The sequence below is a fragment of the Adiantum capillus-veneris genome, chromosome 18, assembly GCF_014529385.1.
Source record: "Adiantum capillus-veneris isolate H3 chromosome 18, ASM1452938v2, whole genome shotgun sequence".
Classification (NCBI taxonomy): domain Eukaryota; kingdom Viridiplantae; phylum Streptophyta; class Polypodiopsida; order Polypodiales; family Pteridaceae; genus Adiantum; species Adiantum capillus-veneris.
This window is the reverse complement of record NC_140948.1, coordinates 19,592,108-19,599,920: the sequence shown is the minus strand read 5'-3', so window position 1 is coordinate 19,599,920 and position 7,813 is coordinate 19,592,108.

The window sequence follows — 7,813 nt, the reverse complement described above, 5'->3', positions numbered from 1 at the left end:
TACTTGTACCCAGTGAAGGCTTGTAGCCCACCCATGCAACCAACTCAATATATAAAAGCTATTTTAACCCAATCAAGGATTATAGCTCTTATATTGTGGAGTGACAAGTGTAAATCAACTCAAATGCAAGACTTCAAGGATCTTTATATGTCCGGTACACTAGTATAGGACATCCAACCCTTGACTATCTACTCGTCATTTACATATCCTCATCTTCTAAAACCAATTACATCCTTCATTTGGATCAATGGCTTCTTCGCAATGAGCATGATTGTCCAAGTTTCCGTTGTTTTGGTTTCGTACCTTTATGTCGGTAAACAAATTAAAATTTTTTAGAAGTGGTTACCAAATTAAGAATCACGTTCGGCCCAAAAAAAAAGGACATGTGACTCTGTAACCTTAGGTCTATTCACAAGGAGATGACTATACCCAGCACTCGGATATACTCCCCAAGGATTTGCCTAGCTAAAAGACCGGGGTTAGCACACTATTTTCTATATATAATTACTCCCGTTGGGCTTTTTCATTTTCCCGGCGGCCCCCCCGGGCTACTGCATATACCCGGCGGGCCCGCTGGGAAAATGAAAAAGCCCGGTGGGCCCCACAGGGAAAACTGGAAAACCCGGGGGGCTAACCGGCTCTATAGGTTTTTGCAAGTCAAAATCAAAGTCAGATTAACAATTAACGTGATCACGTGATTTTTTGTGTAAATACTAGAGTTATTGACGTAATCACCCGATCGTGATTACATTAATGAAATCCCTGGGCCACACAGTGCTCCCTCTTAAGAAAACTATATGTACCCCCCAACAGACACCCAACACATACCAAAAAAACTTTATAATGCCAATTATTTCAAGCAAAATCTCATGCGTAGTATGGTTAATTAGTAGCAAACATTATAAATAAAAAACTTGCAAAGATAAGTGGAGTTCTACAGAATTTTTGTTTGATTGGCATGTACGTTTATTTCACCCATTTCCACTCAAGTGCATCATGGGCTCATATGTGCCTTATTTTTTAAACCTTGAGAGGGTATGTAATGTTCGGAATATTGTTGCAAAGTCGTCACAAAGTATTGGGCACTAATCCCATATATTGAAATAGCAAGGTAGTTTGCAAATGAAAAGAGGATACTTGCGCAATTTCAGGCAATTTAGGACCTTCGATCAAAATATTCTCCTTGTGATTTATTTATTAGTGCTCATGTGAGCTCGCAATGGTATTTTAATGACACTCTTACAATAATCTTATATCAAACAAAGAATTTGTAAAATTGTTCTTAGTTAGATCCAGCTTCTTCTTTCTTCATGCCCTAAGAAATAGAAGGCATTCCCTAGGTACCATAAGTAAAAAGTATTTTTTAGAAGATGGGTCTACAGACTTATTTTGAGCTACCTCCTTGTGGACTGGGCTTCAAAAGAGCTCATGAGTTTCTATCCACAATTACTAAAGAAGGAACAACCCAATTATGAGACACAAACTTAGGTGAGATTAAGCCTTAAGGATATCAAAAGATGTTTTCGCAGAAGCCCTAAAGCTACCAATATCTGTCTAAGCAATGAGAACCAAAGGGAAGTCTAGTGTACATACCAAGAACTTTGGATCCAACTAAGAACAATTTTTAGAATTGGTCTTTAGTACCTACTACCCATTGGAAACATTGCCCTTTGGCCTTATGTATTTATGCATTAATATTGTTTGATACATAAAGGCTACTCCTCAATGAGGTGCTTATAAGTTGTGTTAAGGTCTTCTCAAGTACTCTACAAACTTCAATGCACTCAACGGTTTCTATATACACATATCTAGCTTTCATTTTTTCAAACACTGAGATAGTCTATAGATAGGCCCATTCCTCAATGAGGTGCTTATTCTTTATGTCAAGGTCTTCTCAACTCTCATTAGGGAAAATTTGGACTCTCAAAAGGGTCCTATAAGGAGGTTTGAGTTTGCCTCTCTTGTCCAAAGTGGGCAACCCGGTGAAAGTACATAAACCTTTGTCAAAACCCTATCAACCAGCATATCATTGGAAAGATCTTAGAAAGTAGGTTCTAAATCTCCGGATTTTGAGTTGATTTGTAGAAGTTATGGACTCCTAACTAAATATGAAATGTGGGGAAAGATTCCATTTATAAGATGGAGTTGTCACATCAAAAATTGAAATCTTGTAAACTATAAGGAATTTGATGGCATGATATATATCAATGGGATCTTGATGAGTACATTCTAAATCCAAAAGACTTGACAAGTTTTGATTTCATGTGTAAATATCTTACAGTGTGCCCGTTTTGGACAAGAGAGGGTCAGATGGTTGCACCATATTCCTGAAGACTCCCCTGATCGGAGTAGACGACTGAGAAGGTTGCTGGTTGGAAGCTCTCGTACTTTCTCGTGTCGTAGGGGTGCATCGGAGGAGGTAACATGTAATTCAAAAACTGTTGAAAACTTTGCAGCATAAGGAGATTCTGCTGAGGATGCCACGAAAGAATGTCGCGAAGCTCGTCGAGGAGAAACTGCAAGTATTCCGCTGAATCCATGGACGCATGTCTTAGGTTTCTTATGGCTTATGCCCTGTTAGACAAAGCGATAAAGACGAGAGTGCACCCGATGTGTGATGGAGTAAGGGTGGGGGTGGATAACAAGTCCGGGGTCGGGACACGAAGATTCTTTAATAAATTTTCTTGTGTAAACTTTGGAAGCACCAACTTGCTCTATCTGCTCCTGGGTGGGGTGAGACCACCGCAAGAGCAATCTTGATAGTAGGCATACGGTGGCCAACACTTTTTGTGGATGCCAAAGAATATGTTCGAAGATGTGATGCTTGTCAACGAGCAAAAATGCCAACATGTGTAGATAGCATGCCCTTAAGACCAATGATGCAGGCTAGAGCTTTCGCAAAATGGGGTATAGATTTTGTTGGGCCAATACAACCACCTACTTATAGAACCCAAGCTCAATATATTATTGTAGCTATAGATTATTTGACTAAGTGGGCCTAGGGTAAAGCAACTCAAAAGAATGGTTCCAGAACCACTGTCGCATTCTTATATGATTATGCGTTCACAAGATATGGATTGCCAATAGAAATTGTCAGTGATAAGGGAACTCATTTTCCTCAATGAGGTAATCGAGTATTTGCTTAATGAGTTTATGGTCATCCATAACAAATTAGCTCCCTATCATCCACAAGCAAATGAACAAGCTGAGCATACGAATAAGATTCTTAGCTTGATATTGACTAAAGTGGTTAGTTCAAGAAGAACGGACTGGGAATGAATCTCCATGCTGCTCTATGGGCTTATCGAGTTTCATTCAAAACAGTTTTAAATGCTACACCCTTTAACCTTGTTTATGGTGTTAATGCCATACTGCCAATAGAATTTATATTGCCGACACTAAGGGTAGCAAAGGATCTCAAGTGGATTGGACATGAGTTCACAGAAAGACTTGAAGATTTAGAGAAGCTAGATGAGCAAAGGCTAACAGCTGTAGCTCACATCTATGCACAAAAGAGGAAACAAAAACAATTTTTTTGATTTACATCTAAAATTTACAATAATCTTCAAGAAAGGGGACTTGGTTTTAGTCTATTCCCTTAAGCAACACATTCCCAAGTTTAAGAAAAAGGAAAACGGACCATTTATCATTGAAGATGTATCTCCAAGTGGATCAGTTAAGCTATCCACCCTAGATGGTGAACTAATGACTAATTGGATTAGTGGATGTCGTTTAAAGAAGTACAATTTGCCGCGCTAACCAATGAATTTGCTAAAAAGAATGCATACATCCAATCAAAGGAAGATAAAACGTCAGCAGGTTATTGATGAAGCCCAAGAAGAAGCTTGGCTTCGGGTGCTCAAAAGGAAATCTGCTCTCACTGGGATCAACAAATACCTATTCCCATCAACACACTGAAAATAGATGACCGACAATGGGACTTGCCGAAAGATGCAGTGTTAACAGATGATGAATGGCTAGATGGAATGGACCTTCGCATCAAAGTGTATCTCAACAATCATAGTACAAATGCTTTGGTCGATATAGGAGCTAGAGTAAATGCAGTCAGTCATTCCATGTACAAGAAAGCAGCAACTCAATCGTTGACAGCAGGAATAGCGACTATCAAAGGATGCAACAAGAACCCAACACCAACATTGGGAGTAGTCAACTTGAACGTGATGGTACATGGATGTTCATGTGCTCATCAATTTGTATGCTTACCAGATGAACACATGAATGAGATGATGATTCTTGGAATTCCCTAGATGCGGACATACAAGGCAGTACCAGATTGGGATACGAATCAGCTCAAGCTGTCACCTAAAGACGGACAACTCATTGTTCCAATTGCACCAAGCAAGGAGGAATGGAAAAAACAATTATCAGCAAAGCAAACCACAAAGTAATAAATCTTCTCTATCCTCTCGACAAGCAAATGCTACAAGTAGCATGCAAGGAGTCATGCAAATTTGGGTGCCCAAAACATCAGCAACAAAACCAAAGATAGTTCTGAGAGTCAAAACACAGAGACACACTTCTCCAAGACGAGAACCTAACAAGAAATGGATTTGGAAGAAAAAGGAGCACTTACCCTCTCCGCAAACTGATAAACCAATCAAGAAATGGAGAGTTAAGTCTTAGAAACCTCAACCACACCATTCTAACCAAGATAAACCAAGGTATCAATGGCAAGTAAAGGCTCGACACATAGTTATTATTGGTAACAAAATCTCAGAAGATCAGCATGCTAAAGCATCATGATGGTACAATCAAGCAAACAGCACACAAGCTACAAGATTTGCTCTTTGGAAGACAGCAACAGCAAGCCTCGACATCAGAAACCCTTGAGTTAATCACTCAAGACCCACCTCTTGCACATCATAATGGTTTGAACTGCATTGATCTTAAAAGCATGGTAGAGCCAACGACGGCTATGCATAGACACAATTTTTCAACCCATGCACACAGTCGTCTCGGAGTACGCCATCTGGGAGGGGTGGAAGAGTACTAAGTAATCAAGGGCAATGTTTGAAGAGGGAGGAAAAAAGTTTGATATTAACGTGTGATTTTTTGCAAAATTAACTAATAATGCCCTCATATATCATCAATAGGGGAAATTTAACGGATAATATCTCCCTGATGAGTGTAAATAGTGTATATACTATTAAAAAATCATCAAAAATAGTTCTTTTTGGTTATTTTTCTTGATATTGAGACTTAAAAATAAAGAAATTCAACAAAAAACAATAAAGCTGTATTTTTCAATGGATTTTCTTAATTATTGGATTTTCACTTTGCTTTTTTAGCACATTTTGTTATTTTCTTTGTTTTTTTTAATAAACAGGTCAAAAATTAATAATAAATAGCAAAGGAGCTCAGATGGAAAAACTGAAGACACGGTACGGTGTTGATAAAAAAGACAAGGCAGACAAGCACAAAAAATTTCAATGAAATCAAAAGATGGAAGCGGGAAGCCTAAATTAGGCGGCCATACCTACTTTTGCAGAATTCTTGCAGAATGAGCTACAGGAATCTGACTGGGAAAATTTTTGAGTCTAACATAGATTTCACGGCCTAGTAGGACTTATAGGGGAATCCGGGGAAAAATATTTCAGGAAGTCCGAGTATAGATACCCAAGGTAGGCTAAAATCACCTCATTGCCACTTATTGCCTTTGGAGAGAGAGCTTTTTGACCTCTTTCGCGCGTACTTTTCGGAGTCTATAGTTGCCCGTTTTCAGCGCCGTCTCACCCAAGACATGAGGGGTAAGTTCTTTACTCATGAATGATCCATTTTGTATAGCATGTACCTAGTCTAAACCCCTAGAAAAAACCCTAGAATCCGAGCAGTGCACGAAGACCTACGACCAAAAATCGACCATAGCGGCCTGTCAGCTCAACCAAATCGGATGAGATTTGCATTGTAGCATGCCCCAACATATTAGAACACTTCTATAGCTACAATTGACCATTTGCAAAGGTTGAGGGGGTCCCAAGTAGAAAAACTAGGTTTTTGACAGAGGCCAGAATTAAGTTTTGACTCCACAGATAGCTTACCTACGAGGTCTATACACAATGTATATGTTTGGTTTCAAGAAATAAATCAAGAAAAGCCCTCGAAAAGCAGAAAAAGGTTTGAAGGCTACAAAACATCAAATTTGACATCGGGGGGTCAAACTGACTCCAAATGGGCAAAATTGGATGAGTTGCTCAAGACTATGTTGCGAACAAGTCCATAGCCTTAAATGTGACTAACCAACTCAACAGGTAGTATAGTCACAGAAATCAGAGATTTTAGAGTCAACAAAGCACAAAGTGATGCCGAAAAGACCAAACTTTACCAAATTCAATTTAGGACTTGTTTTAGGTGTATAGAATGTGTTTAGGTCAAAATTTTAAGTTTTGCATGAAAAATGTGACTGCTGTAAATAATCGCGATTATTTACTTTTGCACTATTTTTGCTTGAAAGTTGCATCATCACATCATCTATCACTTGTACACACCTAATATATTCCATCCATAATCCTATGGGTACCGGCTCTAAAGATAATTACTCGGATTACATGATTATGAATAATAGGATTTCACTAATGGAATTACCAGAGAGATGAATTAAGCACGACTAATCTCTTTCCTAGCAATTAGAGGGAGTAGAATCACCGCATACATAGGTGTGAGAAAAACCACCTCTTAGAGACTTAATGACATATTAATCTTCCCTTAATTATATCTTAATGCATAAGAGAAATGAATCTAATTCAGCTACAATATTAATGAGTGATAGAATGACTGATTCTCATCAATCTACACAATTACCAGCTTACCGATTAATTACTATGCTACCTAGAGAGAGAAATTCTAATAATCATGCACTAATCATTAATCAAGAGTGATGAATGGCTGATAATTCAGCTATGGGATGATGATTACATAATAGAATATGGTTAAGGAGAAATTAGAGAGTAATTATAAAGAATTACGACTAGGAATAAGCTTAATAGACGAGAAATTTAGATGGTAATGAAAAGGATTTGCAGAAAGCATTAATTAAACCGTGGTTACCGTGATTAAGGGCTGATAATCCTCACAATTCTCTGATTTAATCGAGCTTCTTGAGGCGAGAATTCGACAGCACCTCCCCCCTTGCTTCTCCTTCAAAAGGTGTGTGTACCGGCAGCACCTTCCCAGTGTGTGTAGGTGTGTGTGTGTGTGTGTGTGCACTATGTGTGTGTGAGCATATGTGTGTGTGTGTGTGTGTGTGTGAGTAGGCCTTTAAATAGGCTCCTACAGGCTGAAAATCGATTTGTGCTGCTATAAGCATTTGAGCGAGCACTCAGTCCTTGCATTGGCAAGTCCAGTTCCCCTACCCACCAAGTGTCCAGTTGGTTTAGTTAACTGGTTCTCACACTTAGTTGCAAGCTTGGAAACTTCCCAAAGACTCCCACAAGGCAAGAGGCCGCCCCCTAGCTGCTAAAGCTGGTCTGTAGTGGCCTGGAACCTGCTCCCACACAGCCCCGGGCTCCGGTGCCTCCCTGCTCAATTTTTTGAAAAATTGATTTTTGGCTAAAACGGGCCATACGAGTCGGATTTTGATGCCGCAAATTGCTATACGGAGCTCTAACTAAGACGTACTGGCCCGAGTACCCGCCATATTTAGCAGCCCCCGGGTTTCGAAAAGCATTTTTTCAAATTTGGGGTACGGGTGCAGTTTTTCGAGACGATCAAAACTGGACGGTTCGGGTGACCAAAAACTTACTATTTTTGGAATTTATTTACAAAATTATTTCAATTCACATTTGGAAGCTTTAAA